General features: G+C 37.9%; 1 protein-coding gene across 5 annotated transcripts in view; it reads right to left on the reverse strand.

Moving 5' to 3' along the window:
* Positions 1-21555, reverse strand: part of cd276 (CD276 molecule) — a 155565-nt gene that overhangs the window by 30697 nt on the left and 103313 nt on the right. For 4 of the 5 annotated variants that reach the window (XM_055173603.2, XM_055173601.2, XM_055173600.2 and 1 more), the window contains exon 8: positions 1388-5592. The exons of the other annotated variant lie outside the window; for it this stretch is intronic. The gene's annotated coding sequence lies outside the window, so the exon portion shown is untranslated. Of the gene's footprint in view, positions 1-1387; positions 5593-21555 lie in introns of those variants that run through there. 5 annotated transcript variants of the gene reach the window in all.

Below are 21555 nucleotides of genomic sequence, written 5' to 3' on the forward strand. Positions count from 1 at the left end.
AATTTTATGTAAATCTAACCCTAAACCAAAGCAACAATTTTAAGAAAATGGAACAAAAAAGTTGAGGAACCAATACGTGATAAACAGGAATTTGTTATACGATCAAGAAAAAACACGAAAATTCGTGATGATATCACGAAAAAAGAATAAAAAAATGACGTGACTATACAACGAAATTTCGTGAGACTGGGCTGGTTTGTTGTAGTCCAAGAAAAGAGATTTACGATGGAGACAATAACTTGCGTCATCGTTTACTTTTGGATTTGTACCTTTTGCATATCATTAACATGCACTAATACACGCTTACACAAAAAAGAAAATTTTAAAACGTGAATCGGACAATAGGTGCTCTTTTAAGTCTTAAAGGTACAGTGTGTAATTTTTAGAAGGATCTCTTGACAGAAATGCAAAATAATATACAAAACTATATGATCAGGGGTGTATAAAGACCTTTCATAATGAACCGTTATGTTACCTTAGAACGAGACCTTTTTATCTACATACACAGAGGGTCCCCTTACATGGAAGTCGTCATTTTGTGCCGCCATGTTTCTACAGAAGCCCTTAATGGAATTTTTTTTACTAAGTTGTCTCTGACGATGACATGTTTGTCCGGTGGCGGCCACCGTAGCTTCTCTATGTGCAATACAATTAAAGGGAAGCCTTAAAAACTTAAAACCTCCAAGTTTATTTGAGCTGTTCACCTTCATCCGTTTGGTCAAAAGTTTTAAAGTTATTCATTTCTATTTGTTAAATAAAGAGAAATGTTACAGCAAATGCTAAGAACATAGAAAAATGTTGTCTTTGACCAATCGACGTTGTATATAGGCCAACTGTATCCTGTTTCTGGTGATGTCCCTTGCAGCGAGACTTAGTGCAGAGCAAAAGTTGTATAGAGATGTTCAATGCACTACTTTAAGGATGGCATTTCCTTCTCCTTAATCCTACGGCATTTGCCATGGCTTAAAGGTAAAGAAACTATAGAGCAAACATGAACGGTTGAGTCAAATAAACTGCTGTTCAGAGCTCCTACCACTAATCTGTCATTGAATTTCCAGCAGACAGCAGTGTCAAAAAATGCCTTACGTGGTCACAAAGGGCACCCATAGTCCAAATAAAAAAATGTGGGATGTAAAATGTATCCTGATTTAAACCTGGAAAGTTAATACAAATGTTACACACAGTAGTATGACAAAATACATAAAAATATATATTGTGAAATTAAAGAAGTCTTTTCTTATCCTCAACTCATAACTAAGAAAAACATTTTTCTTAAAGTGCTGATAATGTAATTTGCAATAATATATAAATTGTATTTAGTTAGAAAAATGAAAAATAAATAAATAACGCAGTTAGTCATGGAAGCTTAAGAAAAACACACAACCAATAAAGCAAACCATTTTAATTTCTAAACCTAATAAATGACAAGCAACAAAAAAAGGTACATATCCGATTCAAATACATCCTATTTTCAAAGTACCAAATGAAACTATAAAAAACAAACAACAATAAAACAATTTTAAGATAAAACATCCCAGTCTGCAATACAATCCACTTTACAGTCAATAAGTTGAATGCAATAATACAACCGATCTCAGCACAATGCTGTCAGGTCAGTAAGTTGGGCGGTTCTCATGCACCATTTGTAGTTTGCTGGTGCTTAGCTGGTGTTCCATCTAAATTGCTCCCTGAAGTTATTGGATTTTTGCGGAGCAGGCAGACGCTGACAGCTACAAGTTACTTCATGGGCAGGCGTTAATTAGGCCAGGATGGAGCGATCGCGAGGAAGCGGCGAGAAAAAGTGAGAGAGGGAAAGAGAGAAATAGGATGCCTTCCTCATCTGAGATGCTGACGGTGAGCTGTTCGCCGGCTGCTTTCTTAAACTACTCACTTTCTATTAGGTCAGAGATGTTGCATGGTGCTTCTCTCCTAATGCAGAGTAGATGGGAGCCGGTGACAGTGGTGGAGCTCCGAGCTTGTCAGACCCAATGGTCTTCAAACGAATTTTCCCTTTAACACGTTCTGCATACAATTACAGGCGCATGCCATATATATCAGACACTCGAAGAAAAGAAAGAAAGACGACAGGTTGGTAAAATAGCTGAGTTTATCACTTCTGATGTTATTTAGAAAAGCCGCAGAGAGACATGAGGAATATAAATGAGGAAATGATGTGATGGAAAGTTCTGTTTGGTCTCGGCTGCCCTTCATGTCTGCGTATTTACATTTAGTCCAAATTTAAAACTGCATTAGAGGGCAACAGCAAGAGACCACTTCATCGCTAGCTTCGGTTCCGGAAATATTCTTATATTGGAATTTAAAATCAAAAACAAACCAGCAGCTCTGAGAAAGCACAATATAAAATCTTTGGTTTAAAGCAAAACAGTATTTGACATTTGAGAAATATGACTTAAAGGAAAACACCACCGTTTTTCAATATTTACTATGTTCTTACCTCAACTTAAATGAATTAATACATAAATTTGTTTTCAATCCGTGCACCCTTAATCTTTGTACAGTGCGTCATGAACGTGCCAGCATTTAGCGTAGCCCCATTCATTCCTATGGCTCCAAACAAAAGTTTTATTTTGTGCCACCATACTTACTCGTGTAACTACTCATGTAACAGTCTTTAAATAAAGAAAACATGGAAGTGTTTGGTGGCTTCTAAATTCATCCCTCTTTGGATCCTAAGGAATGAATGGGGCTAGGCCAAATGCCAACACATTCACCGCGCACTGTACAAAGACCAGGTGCAAGCATTGAATAAAGATAGATATGTATTAATTAGTCCAAGTTGAGGCAAGAACATAGTAAAATATTGAAAAACGGTGGTGTCCAATAATTATAAGTATACAATACACTGTCAGAAAAAAATTGTCTAAAAATGGTCCTTAGCTGTCACAGGGGTTCTACCCTTTCTTTTGTATCTTCATATTAGTTCCTCAAAGGTACATATTGGTATAGTTTGTTTTTACTTGTATGTAACCGTAGCGCATAGTCAAATGCACAGCCTTGCAAAGTATAGTTTATTTGACTCGTACATGTACACAGAAGTTCAGCGCATGCGCATTATGACATAATCCAATGCTACTCCTGGGCTACATACTACATTCTACTGTACCTGCATGTGCGACCTAATCGTACAAGGTACGTGCAGTTACAAAAATCTGGCAGTGTGCATACAGTCTACGTGGACCCTCGCGTATGCGGAAAAACTGAACTTGTAAAAAAATCTGACAGTGTACAATGTAAATGTATTTAAGGTTTCTTGTCCAATATTAAAATGTCCACAAATACATCCACAAATGGCACTTTAGTAAATTATCTGATTAACTCTTTCCCCGCCATTGACAAATTAACTCGTCAATTAAGAAAAAATGCATCCCTGCCAACGACGAGTATTTCTGGCAATCGGTAACACTACTATTATCCACTAGTGGTGTAACGGATCGCAGTTGATCCGTACGGATCACGACCCACGGTTCGGCTCGCATGTGATTCGCGGATTAATACGCAATTTTAAATAGGGAAAGTTTATCATTTGTAAGTGTTTCAAAGGTTTGCAAATGTTAGCATTCAACTGATTTTAAACAGTTTAACTGCAAAAAGAGCAGTTTACTTTACGCAAAACGTACGTGCGGTTGAATGCGTCCGGTCCAGCTCGAGCCAGACGTATCATCCTTCAAAGATCAGATTCAGAACTCTTGATATGTAAACTTCAGAGAGTTGCGCTACTCTCTTTCATACTGTAGTGTATTAAAATACAGTTGGCTAATAGAGCAATGAAAAACAACGTAAAGTTTTTATCTGGGACGTCTGTTTATGCTGCGCAGTTTGTAATTCGCCCTCTGTCTGTGTGTGTGCGCTCGTTTAAGGGGACTCAGTAGTGCACACACGGAGAGATATGCAGTCTGTGCATACTTGGTCTTAAAGAGACAGTAAGCTCAATTGACCTACTTAAGTCTGTGTCATTAAAGCGTAACTAAACCCCTGGTCAGAGCCTGACTCCACCCACTGCAATATTTGAAAAATGCAAGAAAAGTAGGCAGATCTCAACAGAGATAGGGGGGACGACCTAAGCTCGTACCAAGTGTGTGATGAGATCGTAACAAGGGCGTGGTGAGCTTGAACCTGCTTACGTCACGAGTCATTTTTTGGACCCAACATCCAATAGGAAAATTCAACTGCAGTAGCCACCGTTCAACCTGAAGAGGGCAGCACTCAGACGTTTTTACACCATATATTGTAGTATTGAAACACTTTATATCCAAATGTCAAAAAACTTACTAAAATCAATTAACAGTGCTAATAAACCATCATTCTTACAGATCAGTAACTAAAAAAAGTTGGATTAGGGTTTAGTTACTCTTTAATGTTAATCAAACAACCCAAGACAAAGAGAAAATCACTTCTGAAGCTTTAAAAAATAATAATTACATTTAATTAATACAATAAATGCAGTGTTATTATTAATTGATTTTAGACCTTACTTAATGTGCAACTTTGTTCTTTTTTATAAATGTTTGTAATTTCTTGATTTGTTAATAGAATTTTCCCATACTTTTTTTTGCTGATCCAAAAATTATCTGATCCGTGCCTTAAAAACCGTAATGTGATCCGAACCGTGAGTTTTGTGATCCGTTGCACCCCTATTATCCACCAGCAACTTATAAAACCCGGAAGTATGGCCCTAGGGCAAACAGCTGTATGTCCGGGTATGTTTTGAGGATCGCTCTGAATCTGATCTCTATCAAAAGTCCTTCACAAAAATGTAATTATCTCAGCTTTTTGCTCAAAATTTTGTGTTTTTGAAGAAACCTACACATATTTGAGAGTTGATAAAAAGAGAACTAATGAAGGATAAAACATTTTTTATTTTTTAAAGCAGAGGGTCCATTCTTTCATTTAATATATTATGTGTTTATATATTTAGAGAAGAACATTTTCTAAAAGGCATTAAACTTTTGTGAAAATCATGAAAAATGCTGGCGCTGGCTTGCAACTTTTTTTAAACGCTGGCAGGGAAAGAGTTAAGGATTATGGGTAATGTAGTTTTTCCTCATAAAGTCAGCCAATAATAATTCATGTTTAACTGACTTGTGGCCTCTACAGAAGCATGTATTATCACTTACCAACCTCAAAGCTCAACGTGGGTCTGTCTTGAAAGGTTTATGTGTTATCGTTAAAAATGTATTTCTCTATAGAGAAAATGAATGGGATTTTTTACTTCCAAAAGCCCACTGTTGCTCTCTATTGTGAATGATAAAAGAGTGTCATCACAGTGGATGGTAGATTTTCAGGATAATGTACAACCAGCCAGAACTTTTATAAAGTCACTCACGTAATGCAAAATCAGTCATTGCTTGTTTCACTCTACTGTATACGCGGCTTCCCTTGCGCATACAGAAAGAAAATGAGTGAAATGTCAAAATATAAAGGGGATTCTAGCCATGCGTAAAAAACACGCAACTTTAAATCCCGTATGACAAATACCAAGGAAATGCTTCTGGATCGGATGAGGCTGAATCTCGGACTGAATTATGATGCTGTAAAATCTGTGCATGGCCCTCAGACTGCCCAGCCACAACACTGCAACACAAACAAAAATAAAATCTTTAGCACATAAACGAATGCTCACTTTCAATTCAGAAACTACAATAGTGGATAACAAAGAAGAAACACATCAACATAAAAATAAATGTACATTTGTCTCTGTCGACCACAGGTAACGTCTGTAAAATGACAGGTTTTGTGCACATCAAAAGCTTTCTGTAAATCGTTTTTCTTATTGTGCAATATGTTTTGCACATCTATCACTAAAATCTGAAACCGTTTTGAATGTTGTTAAATTTTTAAGGACCAAATTGAGTAAACAGTTGTAACCCATTTGCGTGCTTTATAATGGCTCATAAACCACTGGAATTGAAATAGCAGCACTGTGCTGTATTTAAGTTCATAAACTAAAGTCATAAAACTATTCAGCTTTTTACACGGTTTGTTGGAATGCATGATTCTGACTGGCCAGTCGCAACATTTGCAGGTTTGTTCTTTCCAGATAACAACTGCTCAAAACTAATAGCACACGGTAACTCTGATGCCGCAAATCATTTTGACAGGTACTGTTTAATATTATACAAAAATATATAGAAATATGTCTTTAAAAGCTGCACATTTTTCGTGATCCCATTTTACTTGGTGCGTAAGGTTGCTGTTAAGCCCGGGATACACTGCACGATTATTGGCTGTCCCAGACGAAAGATTGCCATCGTGAAACAATCGTCGCGATTTCTGTGATCGTGGCTCTTCATCGATGGTCTTATGTCGTACAGTGAGAGAGGTTCAAAGATGTCCGTTTTCCCGGCCGTGCGTCCAAAGAAAGTCTACGATAGTTTTTTGACAGTGTCAGAAATTCAGCATGATCACGCAGTGTTTTTGCTGCTACGACCTGCGTACTGGTATTTGTTTACCACGAGCGCATGCTGGTGACGTTGCGCTAACGTGTGATGCAGCCGCCGAAGCTTCCATGTCATCATCGTACAGTTTACATGCCTATCGTACCCGAGTTTAAACTATATGTCACACAGTGTGATAAGCAGTGATGGGAGTAACTTTGTAACGCGTTACTGTAATTCCACTACTTTTAGCAGTAACGAGCATGTAACTAAGTATTTTTTTAAATCAAGTAACGCAATTACAATTACTGAAATTTAAATGAGTTCGTTACTCGCATTACTCTATTTTGTAAAAAATAGACAACATATCTGACGTCGCAGGACTGTGGTTGGCGGCGCAATGATTCATTACACTTCATCATAGCTGACAGTGCATATAGTATGAACATGAAAAATCTAAACGGGACAACATACCTTTGTTTAAAAATTGTGACACTTTCTTCAAGCAGTGGTACAGGAAAAAATCTGCATCTTTCAATAAGACTTTTTTGTGCGGGACAGCGCTTCAGCACATGCATCGGGGTACTCAGCTGAGTGGCTGGCCGGTGGGGGCCTTGGGGGTGAAAAGCTAATGCCACGGCCCCTTCTTCGCCTGACTTGAGCCCTATTGAGACCTTTTGATCCCTTCTTGAGCAGGACATTTGCAGTGAAGGTAAACCGTACACCTCTCTGGGCAGTGTCTGGGGGGCTGTGGTTGTGGCTGCGCAAAATATTGGTTCAGACCAGATCAAGAAACTGACTGAATCCGTGAATGGAAGGCTTGTGACTGTTATTGAAATGAAGGGTGGCTATATTGGTCACTGAGTCTATATATATATATATTTTTTTTTGTAAATGTAGAGTTTGTTTATCATTCTCACTTTAACAGTTGAAAAAAAACCAAGTGAGATGGTAAAATAAAGCAATAAACCCCAAGAAGCAGTGGGTTACCAGTGCATTTTATAACAGCTAAGGGGCGTTGTTAGGCACGACGCGAAGCGGAGTGCCTAAACCTTATAAAATGCACTGGTAACCCAAAGCTTCGAGGGGTTTATTGCGTTTATAAAACGGTTACTTCATATTCATAACGTTAGCGGGATTTTATAAAATAAAACACAAATAAGTTGTAATTATATTAGTATAAATATTACTCTTCCGCCAAACAAAGTAGTTCCTCAGAATCAAGTGTGGCTGCAACAGAGCGCAGTTCACAAACAACAGACGCAGCAAAGGCACAATGAAAATATCTGATTAAAGACTGTGGTGTTTATTTTATAAATCAACATTCATCTAATTTATACATTAACATTTATATCGTGCAACTGTTGAAGTGATGATCAAATATTTTTGGAAGCATGCTTAACTTTTTCCCCGTCAGCGTTTTTTTTAATTTGCCACCCAGTTTTAGTTGAATGCCTTACAGAAAAATTGTCTTCTTTAAATAAACATAAGATATCAAATGAAAGAACAGTCCATCCGCTTTCCAACAACATCAAAAAACTTTCATCCTACCTTCATTTGTTGTCTTATCAGTTATCACCTCTCAAATTTTCAGCTAAATGCGGAGATAATTCCATTTTTGTGGAGAACTTTGTAAGAGATCAGATTCAGAGCCTGATCAAAACACACGTCACGCTAAATCCACTACAACGCTGTTGTGTCGAGTAAATGCCTCAGTGTTTAAGTTGGATAAGATTGCCATCTTGTGGATAATAGCGGAAATATCAATAAGACAAAAAAAACTTCAGAGAACGTTTTCTCTTTATTGACGAAATGTTTTATTTATTGACATTTATCTGGATATCGCCATAATTGTGCAAAGGTAGAAAAAAAAATGATTCAAGACTGGTGTTTATTTTCATAAATCAGTACGCAGCAACAGTGGCGCAGTGATACTTGTGATGCGGTCTGAACCGTGGGTTTACCGGGGTATTTTATCACGGCTTAGAACGCGTTTCAACCAATCAGAATGAAGAACCAGAACGAGCCGTTTTATAATCTTTGTTTTTCATTTGGTTGCCTAGTAGTTCTGCACACTAATAGTTGCCTAATAATGATGTATATAGAAGTGTTCTCTTGGTGGAGCCGAGGTTTCGCTTTTACTGCTTGAATGTTCAGGTTTGAGGGTTTGTTGGCATTTTGAATTGACCAAGAGCACTGTAGTTGTACAATAACAAAAGTAATCCTCAAAAATACAACTTGCCTAATAATTCTGCACTCCCTGTATATTACATTATATTTAAAAATGATAAAACTAAATAGTGTCTTTGTGATGTTTGAACGTATCTGAAAACCGAAAGTAAAAAGGTTTTCCTTGCGGAAGTTCTGCATTTGTTTAAAATAAGCAAATCAAATATTTATAAATCGATATTTAATGTTTCTTACCATATTTAGGTAAATAGGCTAGCTGTGTAATAAGCAGGATAATACAGACAGACCATTCAGTGTGATACATGACACTTAGCTTCCCATCAGGTCCTGATCACACCGTCAGAGCTTATTTCTTATACAGTTGCTTTTTCACGAAATTATTTCTAGTACATTTTCCTATCTGCCTGCATTGTGACCCTCTTTAATGCCATTCATTTTAACCATCCACAATGGTATTGAAACTATCCATTTCACATGAATCTTAAACTATTTTAAAATTGAGTTCTTAAAAGTCAGAGCATTTCTCTTCCTCCGTCATTATAAAACATTAAGTGCGGTCGGTCAATATAAATGGTGGTCCATATATATGGACTCGTCATTCCCGCCCCCATTACAGTGATACACCTTTAAAAGACTGTTGCACGGGCATGGTTTAGATAGATTTCATTAGGCACCAATGTTCCAATCTCATCCAATCGCCAATGCCTAAACCATTACAGCAGGTAAGTCCAAACTTTTAATGCGCTCAGCTCCACACTTCATTCCCTGTGGACCGCTTCCCCTGCTGTTAATGCTGCTAGAGGAATAGCTTTAAATGCGTCATTAAACCTGCCAGAGAATTAACTTGGACAGAACTTAATTATGTCACACACAACTTTAAGATTTGAGGAAAACCAATATTGCTGGCTAGAGAACGAAGTTGGTTAGTTTAGATACATAATTAGAGTCAATCAGCCGTGTACCTGGCAGTGTGTCGAGATTAATGAATAAAAAGGAAAGATTTTGCGGTGCGTGTGATGTTTTATAGTTAAAACCTATGCATTTTGTGAAACATTTGGTAGTGTGTGGCAAAAAAAGTGAATGAATTTTCATGAAATGAATGATGCCTCACAGATGTTACGAGACAATATTTCATCTTAACTTCTTTTCTCAGTTTTAACTATAGCAGTCATTAAGTTAAGATTTTATGTTTAACTCCTGGCAATCTTAAAAACAACAATTTTGGTGATGTTGGAGAAAACAAATACACATTTTACATTTAAACATTTGGCAAATGCTTCAATACAAAGTTTGCCTGGGGTTCGAACCCATGATCTTGCAGTTGCTAGTAGCGCATTTACCAGTGGAGCTACTGGGAACACATGGTTTTTACTAGAAATAAACATCTATCCCGTTGAGATCTTTCAGTTTGTACAAATAAAACAGGACGCATTTTAGAAGTAATTTAGTTCCCCTTAAACGCTCCTCTACATCTGTCAAACCCCTGCTGCTCATTTTGATTTTGATTTGACTTGATCCGATGGCAGGCAGGAAAAAATATCGAGCGAATATCACGCACGAGGCAGTAACTCTTTTTCTGGCCCGTCATCCGTGTTCAAGTCAGATGTAGCGCCTTGAGAGTTTCCCGACTTGCGTCTATTCAGGGTCCTCTGTTCACTTGTACCGAGAGACTGTGAGATCAGAGCTAGGAGGTGACGGGAATTTTTTCTACACGGTTTGCTGAAGTACGTGAAGATATCTGTCTCTCCTGTGATGCTTTAACGTGACTCAAACATAGAGTTACACACAGATAAAGGAAGGTGTCAGAGAACAGGGTCAGTCAATGTGTGTGACACATTTAAAATACACATGATTCAGGTGTCTTGGATACCCTGCTTTAATCCTTTGTGATGATGTTGTTATGCATTTCTATTATCCTGTATCTAAACTGGTAGATCATTGTGTTTGCAGTACAAAGGTCATCTCAAGGAAACACACATACTGATAAAATACTGTATGTCATTCTGGATACAAGCATCTGCCAAATGCATCAAATGTAAATGTAAAGTTTGGCATAGAACAAAGTGACTTGAAATAGGACCTTTTTACACCATTTTTATATAGCCGTATCATTTTAGTACAGGTATGTATACATACGGAGGGTAAACGACTCTGGGCCGGATCCAATCCAAAATGGGTAAATATTGAACAGAACACACAACTGGATTAAAACTGACCCAATGCTGAGTTGTTTTAACCCAACTGTAGGGTTATTATAATCCATGGTTGCATAACAACAACCCAAAACTGGGTCAGTTTTAACCCAGCATGTGTTGTGTTTTGTCTAATATTTACCCATTCTGGGTCAAAAATAACCCAGACATTTTAAGAGTGTACCAATATTTACCTCTGAGTTTCTAAAATAAGCTCTTTAGGTACCAATGTGTACTTTTTGAAAGGGTACGACCCCAGTGACAGCTATGCATATTTTTTTCTGATAGTGTACAGGTGTAAAGGGCCTCGTACACACTGCAAACTTTCGGGAGTGACAACCGCATTTAAATGCGGGAGTGAATCCCCTAAATGTTCGTTTCATGCGGAACAAGACTCACTCCCGAAAATGTGATGATTGACACAGAGATGACCATTTTGCGTGCTTATTACTCACAGCTTTGACCAAAATAGTTTAACAGCGTTATGTTTTGCAACAAACCTCCGTCTTGGCGTTGTGCATTGTACGCATTTTTGAGGCTGCTCCACAGCGGCCTGTCTTGAAGTGTTGCCAGGTCCTTGTCTTTTTTGTACTTATATACCGTTTTGGCGCATAACTGTTAAGGTGCTTGGCTCATGAAGCGATCAAGATTTTGGTGTTAATAAAGTGTGCCGGTCCCAATATTTTGATCTTTGAGGTAAAGCATTTGGATTTATTTCGGTTAATTATTGGATTTTTCTTTTTTTTGTGCAAGATCTGGCAACACTATTTAGCAAACACTCGTGCCTATGTAATTTTCTGCACCGCGCATACATAAGACTTTTCCCCCTTCTAGGCATTTATTTTTTAGAAGAGAGACCTGTCATGTCCATGATGCATGTTTAAACACCTTGTTAACTACTAGTTGTTCAGTTCGGTTATGTACACACTATGCAGAGTTTCTGTAATTGCGGTTGTCACAACCTGCATTTTGCGGGAGTTAATTCGGTTGTAGATTGCGATTGTCATTCCCATAAATTACTGAATTGTGTGTGTACAGAACAGGATTAAGCATTAAAAGGTGAACTGACAACCAAATTAACTCATTCACCGCCAGCCTTTTTGAGAAAAGTTGTCCACCTGCATTTTTGTGATTTTAACAAAATTTTCACAAAATTCCTTGCAGGAAAAATTATTTTCTATAAATATATAAACATACAAATTATATCAAATTAAAGAACACACCCTCTGCTTTCAAACAAACAATAAACAAACAAACAAACAAACAAAATGGGGATTTTACTTTTTCCACTTAATTTAACCACTGAAATATGGATATTTCTCTTCAAAAATACAACATTTTGAGCAAAAAGCTTAAAAAATTGCGTTTTTTTAAAGGAATTTATGTTAGAGATCAGACTCAGAATGACTATCAAACATAAAGGCATTTAAAATAAATCTTAAAATCTTTTTAACATCCGTTTTTGATAAATTCGTTTTGATAAAAGCGGTATTACACTTTCACTTTGAAATTCGTCCAGAAAGGCATTTTTATTAGTTAAATATGAACTCATAAATGACGAGATAACTCGTCAATGGCGGTGAATGAGTTAATTAGCAGTGTGTTCGGGACCAAGAAGTGTCTTAATGTCATTGTTATTACCACTGATGAAAATTATATTTTTGTGGAATACTACCACATTTTTAAAGAACCGATAACCAGCTCATTTTATAGTGAACAAATATCTAAACATCATTATTGTTCAAACCAAAACTGACATTGTTACAGCCCATTGCATAAAATCACAAAAAAGCGGTTTTGGCCCCTGAACTCACCTCCCTTTAAGCTCGGGCTGCAAATTCGCAGATATGACAAAGAGAATTTCTGAACAAATGAAATTTAAGTAAGAACGATTGTTGCAATAGTCCAGTCACAGTTTTACAAAAGTGTTCACGTGAACCAACCTCAATGAGCTCTTTCTGAAAAACTCACTGCAGCTTCCCTTTTGCGTCTCTACAGAACCCTCCTGTAATCTATCATACAAATGAACACGCACAATATTTTCACACCTGGACAATTTCCCAGAACCCACACGTCTCCTCACCAATCTCCATTCGGAAATGACTGAGGTAAATTGCAAACGCGATGCATCTAAATAGAGGCAACTTGATTTAGTGATAATACAGCAGAAAAAAAGAAAGAAACAAACAAAATGAAACGAAGGAAAAATAAGAAATGTATATTTAAATAGTGGGAAAAAAACGCACCTCCAGAACAGAGTTTATAGACCGCAGTGTTCCCCCTCACCCTAAATTCACAAAAGGGTAAATACATTTTTTTTTTGGATGAAGTGCTACTTTAACTATACATCCCAAATATTTCTTTGAACTTACCTAAAATAGGAGTAAGACACCTTCATTTTGCAGAGAAGGATTCATGCTGACAGACAGTTTCATTTGTGTGAAGTGCACTGCCCTGAACACTGATTTCCTCAGCCTATAGGAAAGTGTTGAGTTCGGAGAAACATTGGTGCGACGCTCTCATTGTAATGTAGCTCTGAAAATCCAAAGCAGCATTCATTCTCTCCTTCATTTGCATTGAAATGGGAATGCCATATTTCATTTCTGTCCCCGGTAAACTTATATTTATTTATATATTTACAGTATAGCGAAAACACCTTGCCTCTGTTCTACACACCTCGATGTAAATGATAGCTGTGATGATAATAAAATTCAACCGGGGGGTGGGGAATAATCAGAAAGCTACACGCACTTTCCATATTTCGAAGATTAGCTAAACGTGGTGTAATATGTCACATTCTTTCGACGGGTCCGTAAACTTACCCCAACACCTCTATGCAATTAAGTTGCTGAAGCATCACTTTACAACACATATTTTCCGCAGAGCAGCAACATTGGACTGAGGCTTAGAAATCAAGAAACTGCTCTACTAATTTAAGTTTGAAGGAAGAGATGGAAATTATATACTGTCCTGGATTTCCTTTGCTTTTGCGATGCTACTAGAATACTAGCATCAGGGGACACCAATGGATGTTAGAAACATGCAAACAATTTAAACCGTAATATCTGCAAAAAATGACATGAGTCCAATGCATCCAATACTCTATCCATATTAAATAGTATTCAAAGTTCAAAATACTTTGTCTCAAATTGTAGTATGTTGAATTGAGCATACTAAAAGTCGTGGTCTACTATTCCCAATGAATATTTGAAGTGCAGAACCACGCACCATTTACAGTTATGGCTAGAAGGGATACAACAATGCCCAAATCCTGTGAAATCTCACCAGATGAGAACGGTTTTCATCCTAATCCTAATAACACCTGTTCAATTTCTCATTAATGCAGTTATATAATCAACCAATCACATGGCAGTTGCTTCAATGCATTTAGGGGTGTGGTCCTGGTCAAGACAATCTCCTGAACTCCAAACTGAATGTGAGAATGGAAAGAAAGGTGATTTAAGCAATTTTGAGCGTGGCATGGTTGTTGGTGCCAAACGGGCCAGTCTGAGTATTTCACAATCTGCTCAAAGAATTTACAAAGAATGATGTGAAAAGGGAAAAACATCCAGTATGCGGCAGTCCTGTAGGCAAAAAATGCCATGTTGATGCTAGAGGTCAGAGAATGGATTGACTGATAGAAGAGCAACTTTGACTGAAATAACCACTCGTTACAACCGAAGTATGCAGCAAAGCATTTGTGAAGCCACAACACGCACAACCTTGAGGCGGATGGGATACAACAGCAGAAGACCCCACCGGGTACCACTCATCTCCACTACAAATAGGAAAAGGAGGCTACAATTTGCACAAGCTCACCACAATTGGACAGTTGAAGACTGGAAAAATGTTGCCTGGTCTGATGATTCTCGATTTCTGTTGAGACATTCAGATGGTAGAGTCAGAATTTGGCATAAAAAGAATGAGAACATGGATCCATCCTGCCTTGTGGTGGTGTAATGGTGTGGGGGATGTTTTCTTGGCACACGTTAGGCCCCTTAATGCCAATTGGGCATTGTTTAAATGCCACGGCCTACCTGAGCATTGTTTCTGACCATGTTCATCCCTTTATGACCACCATGTACCCATCCTCTGATGGCTACTTCTAGCAGGATAATGCACCATGTCACAAAGCTTGAATCATTTCAAATTGGTTTCTTGAACATGACAATGAGCTAACTGTACTAAAATGGCCCCCACAGTCACCAGATCTCAACCCAATAGAGTATCTTTGGCATGTGATGGAACGGGAGCTTCGTGCCCTGGATGTGCATCCCACAAATCTCCATCAACTGCAAGATGCTATCCTATCAATATGGGCCAACATTTCTAAAGAATGCTTTCAGTACCTTATTGAATCAATGCCATGTAGAATTAAGGCAGTTCTGAAGGCGAAAGGGGGTCAAACACAGTATTAGTATGGTGTTCCTAATAATCCTTTAGGTGAGTGTATACTTTCCTATAACAAAAACAGCATATTCTTTATAAATAGGCAATTGGTGATGCAGCAGTACTCTATTGTAAGCACTGAATAGATGGTGATATCATCTGACTAATGGACTGTGTAGCTTTATTGTTGGTCGTAGTGGCCCTGTACACTGCTGGTTGCTGTGACGTATTGGTCGGCTCGCATCTGAGCACCCAATCAAAACACACATAACTCATAGAAGAAAAACTAACGAAAAAATATCACCCATGTCATCATTCTCTCTGTTTTATACGATTTTGTATGATATCCCTCTCCAATTTTCCTTCCGGGCCCCGTGGTGTTAATTATACCGGGTCTCTCTTTCCCTTCAAGCGAGTCGTGCAGTGGAAGTGCATTAATCTTGATTCTCGACTCCAGTACAAAGCCGTGTTTGAAGAGTCTCCTTTGGTAAAGCCCCGAAGGCATGGTGATTCAGATGAGAACGAGAGGGGGGCGAGGGAGCGAGAGGCAGGGGGAGAGTAAAAAACATAACAGAGAGATGGAAGAGATTCACAGCTCTGCTTTCTCAGCGAACCTGAGCCTCTCGCAAAGCATACGAATCACTGCCGCCCATCCTCTGCGTCTGTAACCGCACGTGCTCTCTAATGATTTTACAGGACAAAGCTCTGCTGACTACAACAGCCATTAGCACTTACAGTAGGTGTGTTTATGTCAGATTTGGCTGACTGGGGTCTCTCGGGACTTTAAAAGGTCAGCGTGCGCTGTGTGTCTAGCATGGCTGTACAGCTTTGAAATGATTGCTTTGTTTTGAATTTTTATTGAAATTATTTCAGATTCAAACCACTTTATGTTTTTCTTGTACATTTAAATCTACAATTGTGAGCCTTACATCATTCGTTCAAAAAGAATGAACTGCAAAACATGATATTTTATGTGAAAGTGTACTGTAGACTTTATTTTGACTCCAATTGGTACCGCAATTGGTAAAGCAGTGTGTTAGCAGCGCAAAAAGTCATACGTTTGATGCCCTGGGAACTCACATACCGGTAATCTGTATACCCTGAATGTACTGTAAGTCACTTTGGATAAATGTTGTGTTTTGAATGCTACTCACCAACATTGTTCCTACATATTATAATGAATGTCTATATCGATATATTAAAGAAGTACAAACGGACACGGACAATGCTGTCACAAACGACATCAAAGCATCCACCACCTTTAATAATAAATTGACCAGTCATTTATATAAATATGTAGTTGTGCACATCTTTAACCCCTGTAGGCACAGACCTTCAGTTCACAGCCTTTTTAGAAACCAAACAGAATCCACTGTAGGTTTTTCAGTTATTAGAAAGCAACACACATCCCCTGTGAAATGATGGGAAACTGGCTGCTTTTTCTACTCGTTGATTTGAAGAGCACTTCTGAGATTCATCAAAGAGTATGTGATTCGCTTGAGTCATAGATTCTTTGATGTACTTTCTGTCAGCTAGTCAACGCATAGAAATGTACAGACCTTAACTGACCTAACAAAATCTTTCATGCAAAATGAAAAAAGCCATTAATGATATACAACCTCCATAAACCTCATTCATTTACTTGCTAGACAAAGCCAACGCCTACTGCGTATTCTTTTATATTTTTAAAGTGGGGGGTAAAGGTACTTCATGCATTTTGACTTATTTACACAGTTTAAGACAGTGCTTCTCAATTATTTTCTGGCACGCCCCTCCTAGGAAGAGGTAAACATTTCGCGCCCCCCCAACTCTCCGCCGCGACTGTAAATAGTATAATTTGTCTATAAAATTACACATCTGCAAAACATTATATCCTTATTAACATTAAGAAAACACAAAAAGAAAACACAAAAAAAGAAATATCGATCAACTTACAACAAAGAATAACTTTATTAACATTGTTTTTTAGTCTGTAACAGAAAATACGTAAAATGCATCAATTTGCCTGAAATAAAAAAATCAATCAAAGTATAATATTTTTTGACCATTTGATACTGAAAAATTTAATTAAATATAATCAATAAATAATAATAAAAAACACAAGCAGCTTATCAGCGTGATTGGGGTGTAATATCTTTAAAAATCACTGCCTGAAAAAGTATTTTCTCTGGGGTCTCGCGCCCCCCCTGGTGTCACTTCGAGCCCCCCCTGGGGGTCCCGCCCCACTATTTGAGAAGCACTGGTTTAAGAGTTGTTTCCTCATGCTAAACATAGTTAAAGTGTTAAAAAGTTGTACATGTTACAGAGTATTTCTGTGCTGAATGCACTTCACCAGGGTTCGTACGAACATTTTGAGTTTACTCGTTTCATTCGTGTGTGAAAGCCACATGTGAAATTCTAGTCATCGAGACATTCACGCGAAAATTGGCGTCATGGGAGGGACTTCCGCGACTCTGCTCGCTTTCTGTAATCACGTCACTACTAGAACAAGCTCCTGATTGGTTAACGCGGCGCGTTTTTCTACGCCCAAATAAAAAATGTTCAACTCGCGCGTTTGCCGCGGCAATTCTCAATTCGCACCACACTAAACGCCTCATTCGCGCCGCGAGACCTCCAGACGCGCGTCAACGCGTCTTCACATTGACTTAACATTGAAATCACTCGCGCTTGACGCCTCTACCGTGGCTGGTCTGAACACAGCATAAGTCACAGGCATCACTTCACGCGACAGCTTTGTTTTATTTCAAGACTCAACAATGGCACAAAAGAAGAAGTGTGTTTTTGGATGTAAGGAGAAGTAAACCAGCATTATGGAAACAATGGATATAGTTTGTTTATCCACGGTAGCAGCTGAGTTTTGCATGTGTGTTTGTTTACCGCTGGATTTCATTGAAAAGTCTCAACCGGGTCATGAGTTGCATGCAGTAAGACAGACTTTAGTGTTGGAAATGGGCGAGTAAGTGCATATTACATAAACGACATGAACATGTAGTGAATCATAAATTATCCAGTCAGTGTTGTATAAAGTGTTGCATGACTCGTGACTCGCTCCTCCCGCAGCTCGTAACTCCTCCTTCCGAATTTTTTCATGTGTTACCTGAAAGAATCGGTAAATCTGTCTTTTATAAATCTGATAAAACTAGATATGTTCTGAGATAAAAAGGATGTAATACTACTCTATAGGCACTCCAGATTAACATCAGATATGCAGAAACAGCATGTGTTACGGGAGCTTTAATGTTCACAATACTTGCAATACTGGGAGAACATCCTGGTGGCACCAAACAGAAAGTGCTTGTGTTGTCTTATTCAACCCAGACTGTCATTGCAATTATGTTTGACTGCACAGAAATTACACACTTCACGGTTAAAGAGGTCTATTTTAAACATGATTATGCATAATTATGGATTTTATGGTTAAAAAAATCTAAAGCAAATTGTCTCTGAACCCACCTGGGATCTATGTCGAGTATCTTAGTAAAAGTGCTGATATTCATTGTCTGAATAAACCATAGTCAGCAAATCTTAATATGCAGCAGCAGCAGCAATATAATGCACTCAAAATACACAACAACAACAACAAACAAGCATCAGTAATCCCAGTATTTTTTAACAGTACCATGGCAAAACCACATTTTTAAGTACAATGGTATTCGTTACCAATGGTACAATGATGCATGCAGTATCATATCAAAAGATGCTATTACAGTACGTACTACAGTACTTTTTCATAAGTGTATTTGCTAACTGTTCTGAGTTTGACTTTTACTTAAATTTAAAAAAAAACATAAACACAGATATATTAAACGGATAGTTCACTTTAAAATGAAAATTCTGTCATCATTTACTAGTCCCTAATGTTGTTCTAAATCTGTATGAATTTCTTTTTTCTGATGAACACAAAAGAAGATATTTTTAGAAATAATGGTAAACACACAGCAGTAAGTGACCATAGACTTCCATAGTAGGAATAAAAAAATATGATGGAATTTAATAGGTACCATCAACTGTGTGTTTACCATCATTTATCAAAACATTTTCTTAGTCATTTATAACAATACTTCCAAAATATTTTTTCCTACTCTGGAAGTCTATGGTCACTTACTGCTGTATGTTTACCATCATTTCTCAAAATATCTTCTTTTGTGTTCATCAGAAAAAAAGAAATTCATACAGATATATAACAACATGAGGGCGAGTAAATGTTGACAGAATTTTCATTTTAAAGTGAACTATCCCTTTAAGCACCACTACATGTACTGTAAATTTACACCTTTGCAACTAAATTGCACATAAAATACCTTAATAAATCATGTGAAAACCAATACATCAGACCAATTTCCAGCAGAGGCTGATGTCAAGTGCCGCTGTTCACAGAAAAGCATACGTGTGCGCTCATGTGAACTAAGCAAGAGTTTAACAGACAAGCTGAAGTCTTTGGGTCCCATCGGAGCCGATGTGAGATGTTGGGTTTGTACACGAGCGGGTGTGTTCACGGAGACGGTTTAAAAGAGAGAGGGAATCTGCAGGGACACTGCGTGAAAAGATATTTAGCGTTCCTGACAGAGAAAGCCTGAGGCTCAGAGTTGTTGACCATTTCACGAGCAGTCTGACAGAATGATGGGTAAAACAGACTGGGCTGTCCTCCCTTAGTTGCATCCGGGACATGCAAACAAGCATGTAGATGAATCATTGAAAATCATTAAAACATGTCCGGGACCTATTTTACCAAAAAATCTAATATTGTACAGTAACACACATGTGATATTTTATTTGGAGCAATTTTAAGGGCATTAGGTTTTATGCATTGTGATATTTTTATTAAAATTTGGCCCATTTCCTCCTTAAATTACTTTTATTTACTACTAGTTACTTTTATTGTTATTATTCCAAAACAAAAATATTAACAGTCCTATAAAAAAGCAAAATATGAGTCTCTTTTATGAGTTTAATCCATACACAGAACAGTTGCTTCCATTTGTGTGAACATTAAAGTCACACACACATGCACCACAAAATAAAAATCCTAAATCTAAAATGCACATTGTGAATGGTCTCATAGCTAAAAGAAAGCTATGGTAATATGCATGTGAAGAGAGATCATGTCTTTGCATTGTGAGCAATCAATAGCACTTAAGTGAACCCTCAGGCCGGTTAAGTGATGCAGAAATGTATGATTGGAGGAGGACATTGGCGGAGGAAGACCTGTGTCAAGAGATGAGTGGAGCGAAACTCCTAACATGTTCATTAGTGGTCATTGATCTGCTGCCCCAGCCTCCTTTCTCTTCTTTCACCTCCTCTTTTCCTCCCTCTGTCCCGCCTTTGGGGGCTCCGTATTAGAACAACCATTAATAATGCAAGAACAATAAAGTCGATAGCTTCTAGCTGTCACCGTAAAGCTTTTGGTGCAGGTTTGTTTTCACTTACAAGACGAATTAACATTTTGTCAGTTTTGTGTGGAAAACCACATGCAGGCCTGTGCTTTCAAATACAAGTGAATGCAACATCGTATTTAGGTTGAACAAAAGGCTAATGGAACAATGGTAGCACGAGTAGCTTCTTAAAATTGTCATTTAATATTGAACTTAATTTTAATATTATATGTTATCCCGTGTAGCTCGATAGTACAGCATTGTGTTAACAGCACAAAAGGTCATAGGTTCGAACACGGGAAACACACATACTGATAAAAAATTTAGATAACACTTTACTTGAAGGGGTGTTCATAAGACATGACACTTTTATAATCATGAAGCAGATTTTATGCACGTGTATGAAAACTGTCATTAAGTCTCATTCGTTTAATTATGTAATTTTTAATGCAAAGATGACATTGTTTGAGATGTCTTTGTTATGACAACTTGACATTAACCAATAGATCATAATTTGTCATGACAACTTGACATTACCAAGACAACATAACTGACCACTTTTTAAATTGAAAGTGTTAATACTCTGTCATATAGTTTTATAAAAGAGTTATGAATATTTTTCTTGACCTCAACTACAGGTACAAATGTAATTTGTCATTAAAATGTCATTAAAGACACACTATGCAGGTATTTTACCTTAATATAACAGCTTTAAAGTTATTTCATTGGTAAACAAAGTCATAGTAAGGCGAATCATCCTGCTGTTGAAGCTCGGGGAGGACGCCGCTAGCAAAACCACCAATGCAATCTTGAGAGAACCGCCCCTGACAAATCTCGCGAGAATCACGACTTGCTTTACGGCAACGACGTCACACACGTTAGGCTTGTTCGACTTCGTGTGGCGCTGCAAGAACCGACCGCCGGATGACGTCAAAGTACCGCGAAAATGATCCGAGACGGCACTTTGACGTCATCTGGCTGTCGGTTCTTGCAGCGCTGCATGAAGTCGATCAAGCC

Source organism: Misgurnus anguillicaudatus, chromosome 15, assembly GCF_027580225.2.
Source record: "Misgurnus anguillicaudatus chromosome 15, ASM2758022v2, whole genome shotgun sequence".
Classification (NCBI taxonomy): domain Eukaryota; kingdom Metazoa; phylum Chordata; class Actinopteri; order Cypriniformes; family Cobitidae; genus Misgurnus; species Misgurnus anguillicaudatus.